This window comes from Buceros rhinoceros, unplaced genomic scaffold, assembly GCF_000710305.1.
Source record: "Buceros rhinoceros silvestris isolate BGI_N320 unplaced genomic scaffold, ASM71030v1 scaffold9206, whole genome shotgun sequence".
NCBI lineage: Eukaryota > Metazoa > Chordata > Aves > Bucerotiformes > Bucerotidae > Buceros > Buceros rhinoceros.
This window is the reverse complement of record NW_010416909.1, coordinates 137,348-148,629: the sequence shown is the minus strand read 5'-3', so window position 1 is coordinate 148,629 and position 11,282 is coordinate 137,348.

The following is an 11,282-nucleotide window of genomic DNA, read 5'->3' as shown; positions in this document are numbered from 1 at the left end:
AATTGGATTAACTGCTGCTGACACTGAAACCATAGGTACTGTCAGCAAAATCCAATGATCAGTGTCACACAGGCCAGGAACAACCATTATGCTGTTCCAGTGTTTCCCAGGAAGAGATCACAGCTGCTTTCTCAGTACCAGGGCTTTAAAGACCCAAATATTACTACAGTGACCCAAAGATCTGCAGAAAGTGGGTCCATTTTGTGATTTCTCCGTGTTTTGGGACTTTTTCCTAGTAACGAACTTGTTTATTCTTTCTTCTTTCTGAAGCTCTCATGGCTGTGTGATCCGTTTGCAGCTGCCACCATCTTTTCTAGCCCCATTTCTTCTTTGGTTAAACCAAGCTATGGGCTGCAAAGCCTTGACTGTTTTCAAAGTTCAAAAATATGGTGATTTGGTCCAAACCCTTGCTATGCAGCTTCTCTCGTACATCTCTAAGATAACTGAATCTATCCTGGCTCTTTTCCATTCAGTTGTCTTCTATTTCAATAGATTCAAAAATATATTTAATTATGCTTCAGTTCACTCTTCTTGTCCATTCAGTCTCCAGGACGGCGCTTTGTCTGCTGACAGACTTTCCATTTAGGCTGGCTGATGTTCAACCTATTGTACTTCCAGCCCATATCAACTGAAAGACGTTGTTATCATATGAGACCGGAAAACTATGCAGCAAAGCACATTTTTGTTGGCCAAAAATTAGGTCAACAGTGGCATACGAGTGCCTTACCATTCATGAGCAAATTGATCATTAAGCGCCGTGAAAGCCAGGTGTAGCAGTGGACAGAGAAGTAAAGAAGTGATCAGAAGAATATTTCCCTTTCCACTTTTAATGAGCTATCACTTATCCCTGTTCTATTTTGATCCCTTTGGCATGTATAGCCTGCGCAGGGAAATTAAAAAAAAAAAAAAGAGAGAAAAGAAATAATAAAATAGGGCATGTGTTTAAATATTTGCAGTAGGAAGGAAGAATCACAGAATCACTCCCTAAATCCATGATGAAATGGAAGAAGTAAAGAAGTACAGGCCTTTCAAAGCAATTGTTGACTTCGGTTCCAGAGGGATGTTGGTGCTTAAATCTGCTAGGTTTTCTTTCAGGAAATGTTCTCTCTGGAGGGCCCTGACCCAGAAGCCCCTGGAAGTCAATGGCAGTTTTCCCACTGACTCAAATAGTCTTCAAGTAAAAACCCCGAAAAGTAACTGGAGCTTTGTATATGTCAAGGTTATCACCGTGATAACGGGGCTTACTGTTGTAACACCAGTGTCAGCTGTCAACATTGCACCCATGATCCAGCTAAAGGAAATGATGTACAAACACCACCCAGAGAACAGTCCCTGGGTTGAGAAACAGCCTGTCCAGAATAGGAACTTACCTTTATTCTATAAATAATCATGTGTTTATGAATATATTTAACTCAGCGCATTGGGATGCATGTCAAGGGAATTCTGACAAACACACGAAGGTGCTGGAGGTGAAGTGAACCCTAATTTAGCTACTTGATTATCCTCTGCGAGGCAAAAGCATTCACGTTTCGTGGATTCACAGAGCTCACGAGTAACATCTGGTATAATGTAGTGTGAGGGCAGCACTTCCTCCGAGCCCGGGATATTTGACTTACCTTACATTAGCTCCTCATCTCGCATGTAGTTCATCTTCTCTTGCAGCATAAATATGAATGGCGTTTTAAACCGCTGGAGGTGTTTGTTTCCTCTGAGATGCACTTTGCATTTGTTGCGTCAGCAGGACAGCTGAGTGATAGCACTTCTTTACTGCCATGGGATAAAGTACAATATCAGTGCGAGAGGGAGAAGGGAGCTGAAATACAGTCAGGGACACTCGTTTGATTCTCCCATTGTATGAATGAGTTACTCAGGGAAGGGGAATAATGTGGCAGCCTCCAGGCACCGAAGTATATGCTGGTTGCTAAAGTAAAAAGATATGGCAGTAGCTGACTAACCTTACAAAAAAAATGCAATTTTATCTCACGTACTAAGGTTAAGGGCTAGAGCCACTAAGCATCCTTCAGAGGATGCCTTATGGGCTTGACATGAAATCTGCTGAATCCAATCAAAAGATACTTATTGTTGTCAGAGGATGCTGAAGCAAGTTTTAACAGGTTTTCTTCTGTTAACTTCAATTTTTAATATCTTGTCTTCAATCCATGTGACCATCGGTAAGTATGTGTTGCGACTGAGAACATCGTATGCTGGCCATGTCCCCCAGGCCTGACAGAAATGTCAATTAGACTTGTAATGTGACAACAAAAGAGGAGTGCTAAAGAGACATCACATTTTTGGGAAAATGTGTGAAAATTAATGACAGAAGAGTCTTGGTTTTTTAGCTAGAAAGATGGAATTTGAAATGCAAAACTGAAAGAAATCACTGCAATCATATCAGCTTTCTCAAACTGCCAAATTCTCCAAAACCTAGCATGGCACACACAAAAAAAAGGACAAAAAAATTTCTGCTTTTTTTGTCCTGTAAGAAAAGTTGTGGAAGATGTCTATCCTGACAAGTAATAATCTTAATTAATTATTCATCTTAATTAATTATCCTAAGGAATATTACCCAGAGCACCCATGTGGCTAAAGCTCTTGAAGGGAGCCTGTGACATACATTTTCCACATCTTTGACCTTCCGGAGGTTGGGCAGTATTCTGTACTTTTCATTGGGGCTTCAAATAAAGCCCAAAGAGAAAAAGATCCGCTTTCAGAGAGCTGTTCGTGCTGCCTGCCTTAGCCTGTGCCATGAGAGCGCCTTCCTTTCGCTCTCCCGTGCCCCTGGATGTCCCCGCAAACATGGGCTTCTGTGGGGGGAGGTTCGCAGCCTGCCCGGGGCACTCTCTGGGCACTTTTCGACCACACTGTGCTGGCGGGGTTCCAGTAGCTCCCCAGTGTCACCAGTACTCGCCGAGCTGCCCTAAGGCCTATCACTCTGCAGTGGAAAACTCTGCAATAATAGTTTTGCCACTTCTTGTCAAGTCCTTTCACAGCGGTACCCTTATTTTACTGTTTTTTCTGTACTGTGTTCACATGCACAGAGCATCCTACCTCCCAAAGGTCCTCACTAAACCAAGGCCTCGACCATTCCCAGTGCAGGCCATGGCAATCGTTGCCCTTTTCACCCGCGTTTCCCATGGAGCAGAGGGAAGCAGCATGAACTCACCTCTCGGAGTCACAGCGCGGTGCTGATGAACGCAAGCAACAAAGAGGGTGTGAGCGGGGGAAGGAGCTGGCTGGGGAGAGGGGGTGACGTTTAAGCACTGCAGGAGGGGAGGTTTAGGAGGCAGACTCCATCAACCAAAGTGTTTAATGTAATGAGGACTTTCAGATGAATTTTTAAGACTTTGTTGGGCATGACCCCGTTTTTCTTTGTTGTTTAATAACTTCTCCAAAACTCAACACTCACATCTGTTTTCTTTTCTGATGCATATTTCACTGCTCCGAGAGGAGCTTTTGCTTGCTCTCTGGCTTCTGACTTAATTTAGGTGTATTTTGAAGAGGAGGAAGGCACAAGAGCATCTTCAGTATCCCTTTAATGAAATGATGTGCTCTGGTACACCGCAGATAGGAAGAACATGATGCTGGTAGTAGAATGCAGTACGCTGGGAACCACAGGAGAGCATATTGTAATTCCTGCCCTCTGCCTCACATACAGGCTGTCCTACACTGGGCTGTGGACTCAGTGAGGTAGAATCATTCCTGGTTCAAAAAGCAATCATTGCGGTGTCTCCAAAACATGATCTAATGTCACAAATAGCTAAAGGAGTTAATTCTGTGCTGTAAAAATGTTATTTGGAAACTGCTGCTTTGAAAGAGTTGCCATCTTTTGATATATTGAATATATTTTGCCAAACCAGAACCCACTTTTAGACTTAAAACAAAGCTGAGAACAAAGACTGCCTGTGTGAAACCTAACTGCTTTAAACACAGCTGCAGGTGCCTGCACAGTGTACACTTCTGAAAGGAAAGCACTGAAGTTGGAGAAATAAAATGGCCACTGAACTATTATGTACAATGAAAATTCCTGGCTAAACACACATTCTCGTTCCATTTCATAGTACAGCGTGTCTGTCCCTGGGGTGGCAGTCACTGCTGGTTGTGAAGACATGGTAATGGACTGCCGAAGAAGGGCTGTGCCTGCCTCAGAGCTCTCCACTGGAACAAATTTTGAGGTCCTAAGTGTGGATCTGAGAGAAATGAGCAGAAGCTGGTTTTTCTAGGATTCAGAACCATTTGCATTTTCAAAAAAATCCTTTCATAAGGAGTAGCTGAAGACCTTTTCATTTCCTTAGAGGTCAAAATTTCGTATACTTCAAGACCAAAAAGAAGAGGAAACTTCCAGCCCGGTGGAAAGATACGGATCCTTACGCCCTATAGTTCTTTTCATTTGGCTCCCTTTCCCAGCCCCTTCCTTGGAAAAAATTGGTTGGGCTAATAAACATTTCTCTGTGGAAAAAAATGCATGGGAAAAATTTCAGCTGCCCTACAATATACAGCATACTGCATGCAAGTATGGGCAGGGATTTTTCCAGTGGCAAAAATATTCTCTGACTTCGGAAGCACATATAAGTGGATTTTATTCTTACCGCTGCACTCTGCCAAGGGCATGCAATGCCACTTACTCCATCCGATCTGAGGGGTGTGAGGTATGCTAACTTCTGGGTTTCTATTCCCTGATCGTATCATTAGTGCCAACTGTCAAAGCAGCTCTGAGTGGAAGGGAGGAAAACAGCAGAAGCATGATTTAAAACCTCATTGTGCTGTACCTCAAACATTTGGCCTGCCCATACATTGTTACTGGAATGTTTAGGTAATGTGAAGGGAAAGAAAGTGCAATTGTAAGAGAATTTCTTTATTTAGGTGCCAAGTGCCCTCGAGGGTAATCCAGGTCTCTGTGGGTTCAGGAAAACAAGCTATCTCTGAAATCCAAGAAGAGAAACAGTCTCAGTGGACCTGAAGTTGGCGTTCACTCTCCTGGTGCATTGCCAAAGCTTAGGTAAGGCTGAAATTTGATGCAATTTCCATCGCTGAATTAAAGAAAATTGCTTTCTAATAATTTGGTGAAAACCACTGCTATAGTTTAGCTTTTGATTTCTGATTTGTTCCATACTGCTAAGATGGTGCTGGAGGCAATTAGCTGCATTTGGAAGTAGGGGAATGATTGATTGTTCTGCTTCCTCTCAGCTGCTTTGTGGGTTTAACTTTTATTTACAGTTTAAAATCAAAGGGTTCTTTTCTTTTTTTATAAACTAGTTTACAATCTGTTGAAAAAAAGGCCTTCCATCTGAATAGATCTTATGTGCTTGCTTAGCTCGATTAAAAATCACAATTAAATTTGAAGGAAGATATTATCTTCCTGATTATTTCTTCCTGAAAAAAAAAAATAAAGGCTTCATGGTGTAATTTCTGTTTTCACTTGAATTAAGAGCCTTTTTTCATTTAGAAATTTCTTCTCTGCAGCTCTGATAAACAGCAATAGATCAGTATTTGTTTGATTTGGTTTTTAAATAACTGTAGGCTCTGAATTTGCAGCTGGAAGTCAGCAAGGCTCTGTGCTGACTTGGGTTGGAATGAACAACAGGGTTAGACTCCTCCTGGATATATTTAACAGCTGCAGAAATCAAGTCAGTGGAGGGCAGTTTCTTGTAACAGAACCACATCAGTTCTCTTTTGGAAAAGCAGTATTTCCTGATCTTAATTAGGACGTGAGAGGTGCTGAGGACCCTTTGTTCCAGCCACCTCAGTGTGACTGTCGCAGCTCTTGCTAACCTCATCAGCTCTTCCCTGGATTTCACAGTTCACCCAGGAAAGAAGGGACAGGCTGCCAGCATTGTTCCCGTGTTGCTGGTAGCACAATTAGCTTTCTCTTGAGATGGATGTTTACCAGCAGCCTGGATCTCAGCACCCGTTTGGAGTTAAGATTATTTTTTTGCTCTCCAGCTGCTGTTGTGTGAAAATGGGCTCTGGATGAAAAATGCCCACAGGGTCCAGAGGCTGACCTTCACAACCGACTGTGCCTACAGCCAAAACCCAACAGGGGTAGAAAGGGGAGCTTACAAAGGCAGCTAGATTTACCGACCTGTAAGCAGGAAGCACTGCTTTAAACACTCTTGTCTCAGGCTTGTTTAGGGACCCTGGGAGGGTGCAAGCCCAGTCCGTGTCTTCGTTGTGCCTTGTTCAGTGGTTACAGCTCCTGAACAGAGAGCAGAGACTGCAGATAGGCAAGAGGGAGAGATGGATGGCTTCAGAGCCTTGCTTCCCAGCCTTGCTGCAGTCTGCTCAAGTAGCTGCTTGCAGGAGAGGTCAGCTTCTCTACAGAAAAAGAGATACGAAATCAGAGGAACAAGAGCGGGAGGTGTTGCTCAATCTCTGATTTCTCAGGATAGAGGGTAGAATTGCCATCTGCCCTACCTAGATTACATCTGCAGAGAGAAGAAACATTTGAATGGCAGCTGAGTTACCTGCAGCTCATTGACATTCACTGTGTCCAAAACTGGTTCTTGTGTTCCATCCTCAGGCTTAGATGGAAAGAGGATACTCCTATAAATTACCCAAAGAAGAGGGTGAGACATGCACAGACAGGCAAGACAAAAGGGAAGAGGATCAGAGAGGGATTTTATGGCCAGGACAGAATTCTCTGTCTCATTTCATAGCCAGTGTGTTTATTTATGATGCATAGATGGGAAAGGCCCACAGAGAAAACACAGCCCACAAATCATTCCTTCCCGCACGCTACAGAGTTTGTTAAAGTTCACTCTTGTCTCCTACGCTTGTACTCCATTAATCATTCTTGCTTCTGAAAAGAAAGGTAAACTTGCGTGCCCCATCTGCATTAAGATGGTGTCCATCTCACCTCTCCGCTCGCTGTCTTTCGAGGCAGCCTGCTCGAGGACCACTACCTGCTTAACGGCATCTGTCAGCGTGAGAGAGCAGCATCTCTCGCTCTAAACAGTCTCTCGCTGTAAACATTCTCCGTAGAGACCTGTTCTCTGCCTGCGGTATGGTCTCAGGAAGTGTTGAGGGTTCTTTCCTTTGGTCTTCAAATCCTTAGGTAAGAAACACCTGACCTGGGATTAGATAGTAGGAATATTTTCCCCCTTTGCACTTCAGCCTATTGTGCAAAGTGGAATAAAACTTAAAGGTGGGTATTTTATAATATTTTTATAATTGCCTTTTTTTTTTAAGAAACCTTTGCCTTCAAGTAAGAAGTTTATAACTGGTCAGTGTGCCTTTTTCCCTTCTGAATGGTCATACCTGAATGAAACAAATAGCAGATCTGATGCTGGAACTAAGAAATACTAATTTTAAACCAATGTACTTTTTCTGGCTTCAGTGGTGCTATTCCTGACTACAAAACTGCCAGTGAGATCAGATTCATACTCCTGAAGTTGACTGAAAGGTGCAAGACGAAAAAAGAAAGAGAATAAAGCAACTATTCACTAGCATATGCTATTGCAGCTGAGCACTGCTGAAATCTCTGCACTCTGTTCTTATGGAGCATATGTGCTATAACTGAAAGGCATGATAGTGTGAATTAAAAATGAGTCATTTGTTTTTCCTCAACACCTTCTATCCACAAAAGCTGAGATTTCCAAACACAATCTAATTAAGCCTAATTCTATCACGAGTTCGACAGATTGTATGCGTGGATGTAGAAACTCTGTAGCTCTGCTCAGCACTGTGATAACGCTATCCCTGGAGCACAGCTCCAGGATCAGGGCTGACCCCGTGACAGTGGTTTTCCAGCATGAACACGGGACTTCCGGCATGTTTTATCAGTCCTCTGTCAGGACGTATTCACAACCAGTCCTGACCTTGCCAGTGGAACAGGTTTTTGGGGTGTAGGACATTATTCCCTACTTGTTGGCTGACAGAAGGATGAGGTTCTGCTCTAGCTGGCAGTGGAATTAGTCTCTTCAGTAATAAATACGTTGTCTGTAATATGTGGGTGCTCTAGGTTCAAAAGTCACTGAAAACTAAATGGAGGCTGAGCCATTATGAATATAATAAAAGCGAATCCTGAGAGCATTTGAACACATTCATTTCCACTCTAGCTGGGATTTGCACTTTCCTTTCTAACAGTATGATCCTCATCATGGTTTTCTCTATTTTACTACCTGTCTTTTTTTCTTATTTTCATCTCATTGTACTGATATTTATAGTTATATGAGATTATGGTCAAGATTTTTCCAATTCAACAGCCAAATAGGAAAGCCCTGAGAGAATCGGGTTCCCAGCATGAACAGAATACTTGCTTTTAACATTCCTTCTTCATTCTGCTGTATTGATTTGATGGCAAGTTGCATAGCATTACCTGCAATTATTTGTCATTTTGCTCTTAAAAAATAATCTAAAGTCATGGCATGGGCTGCAAAGAAGATGTTCACTGGGGTGGAACTGCAGTATCCAAGAACACAGGCTTGTGCTTGCTTATTTGCAGTATAGCACTCAAAATTTCTGTCTGGTTTTGTGGGAGCTGGAAACACTGGAGGTTTTATGTAAAGGGGGGATTACACTGTAAAGGACTGCTGGAGAAAACAGAAAGAACACAGAAAAATTCTTGGTGAGATTTAATTTCCACAGTGTGAAAAAATGGGAAAAAAAAGGGAAGAAGCCGCCACAAAAGTATTTGTAAAAACGTTTGGAGGAAGAGTAATAAGAGGGATGTGTCAGCTCGCATTTCTAAATGGTGATCTTTTTCTTCCAGAAATAAATGTTTTCAGCTCTAAGTTAACAGTGCATCCAGGCATCATCATAAATTCTACTGCTAAACAAGCCAGTAGCAAGGCCACTGCTAATATCAGTGTATGCAGCATTGGTTATGAAAGAAACTCCCTCTCCTCCAAGTTCTTGACTTAGACTCCTTAGAATCCTTAGTAATTTCCTAGGGCTTGTAAATAAATAATGTACATTAACATCAGTTCTTGAATCAGATTAATCACTCGCAAACAACAAATATTCAATATAAATCAGAATATTGAAGCATATGCAAGTCAGAATGTAAAACACCACTTATCAGCTGCTAAAATGGATTTTACAATGTTTTCATGAGACCACCTAGGACGGCACGTGGGCAGAATCACATCAAACTCCAGAGGACTGAAGGGGTGAACCGCATCTGCCGCAGGGAGGAATGCGACCTCAGGTGTCATTTACCGGTAAATCATGACAAAATGTGTTTAATTTTATGTGATTTTGATTCATTTTTTTTTCCTCTTCTGAATTATTATAATCTTAGGAAATACTTTTTTAATTTTTCATAATCAGGTTTAACTAAAATGCAAATAAAAGTCTAGAGGCACTACCTTAAAGAGACAAAAAAACCCTGTTGAAAGTGGAATTGATCACTTATCGAATAGCAGAATTTCAAGGTTATTAGTGAAACGGGCTGACTTACTATCAGGTAGTAACTCTCATCTCCTAACATTCCCCCACCTGCAAAATTTTTCTACAACAAAAAGAAAAAATACCTTGAGTTAAGCCATTGTTATTTTTATATTTTCTGCACACCAGCAAAATCAATAGTTCTGATTCTCGCCAAAAGCTCACAGCACTCTTTTCTTAGATCACCTGCATTTCAATGTGATTCCAGAGCTTAATCGCTAGCGTGAAGATTCTGACACCGAGTTTCCCGCTAGGTTTGCAGTTACACTTGTAATTCCATCTCCTTATTTTAACTCCCAAATAAGTCCCTGAATTTCCTCTGCGTTGTATCTGTTAATAAATAGCAACAGGTCCTTCATGAAAATTTCAGCAACAAGGTCCGGCCACAGGTAACATTACGTGAGACAGAAGCAGTTGCTCCTGTTTCAGTTTAACCCCTGCAAGGACGGAAGTTTCAGTTTAACCCATGCTGTCCAGCCAGGGGTGAAATGTGCTGGGTTGATAGTTTCTCTAGTAGGGTACCAAAACTTGGACGAAGCTCTCTTGATGCTGACACTGAGCTCCCCAGGAGGGCGGAGTGTAGACTGCCCTAGGGAAAACATCCCTGTGCTGCCACCTTCCAGTGGTTGGTCTTTAGGCAGCAGCATCCCTTCAGTCACGGAAGTGGAAAAACGACGCTGGAGGCAGCACCTGGGCAGAAGTGAGTTATGTGATAGTTCTGGGTGAAGGGGGAAGCAGCAGTACTGATGATAATGACCTTGGTTTTCTCTTTGTTTGTAGTTTCTAGAACATGTATCTTCCTCTTCCTCTGCAAAGGAAGAATGTAAACAAGCTCTCTGTGAAATCTGGGGTGACCAGGGAAGCCATGGAGCAGCTTTGAGCTGCTCTTGTTTGAGCTTTGGTTATAGCAGCTAGTGTTTGCCAGTGTGGAGGGTCGCTGGTGTAGTAGCATTGAGATAAGTATTCTCAGCTGAGAGATTTTTATTCCCCACTTCATCTAGTAAAAACAGAGCATTTCCTCAGGGTCATGTCCTATGAGATTGTGGACAGTCATAGAAAATACATCTAAAGAGGATCTTAAGACATCCTCTAGGCCTATATCCCACCCTGAGGAAGGATCAGCTCTACCCAAACCATTCTTGGGAGCTCTTAAATATCTCTGCAAACTGAAATCCCAGGGCCCTCGTGTCCCAGAGCTTATTCAGCCTGATGTGGGTTGTACCATTACGTGATGGACAGAGCCAGCCATATGGAGCGAGAGAATCTGACAGTTCCTTTCAGTCGGGTACAGTTATTGTTTAATGGATGTAAAGATTTCTGTGCATCTAGGCTTCAGGGTTACTTCTGGATATTTTAAAGTTGCTTGATATTCTGGTATGTCTACGTAGCAGGCAGTCACGTCATGTTGCAGTGTCTCAAATTCAGAGAAGGACCCGTTGTTTTCCTTTGTCCTTTAACTATTCCAACACTGGTAACATGTATTAGAGCTTAGAGGGAAACAATCATGTTCAGTCTGGCAACTCTGCCACAAGCGTGTTTTAAATTGTAAAAACTCTTGGCAATGATTCGCTCATTGAGAACTTTTAAAGAAAAAAGAGTCTAAATAGTAAAGAAAACCGATTCATGAGCAGCAGCCATGGAGAATATCAATTCGCATCAAGTAACAGTGGCTCGTAAATACAATCCTTTTCCTCCCTCGCTCTTCCCTTACCATGAATTAAGATTGGAAGTGACAGAAAGATGTCCAGATTTGTCGGTGCTACTCCAACATCCTTCAGTTCCTAAATATATCTTACTTGAAGTGGTCCCTCTAAGACAGCATGTTTAAAGTATTTTTAAAGAAATATTTTTAAAGTACTTATAAAGACTTATAAGTTGTCAGCGTTCATTTTCCCTAC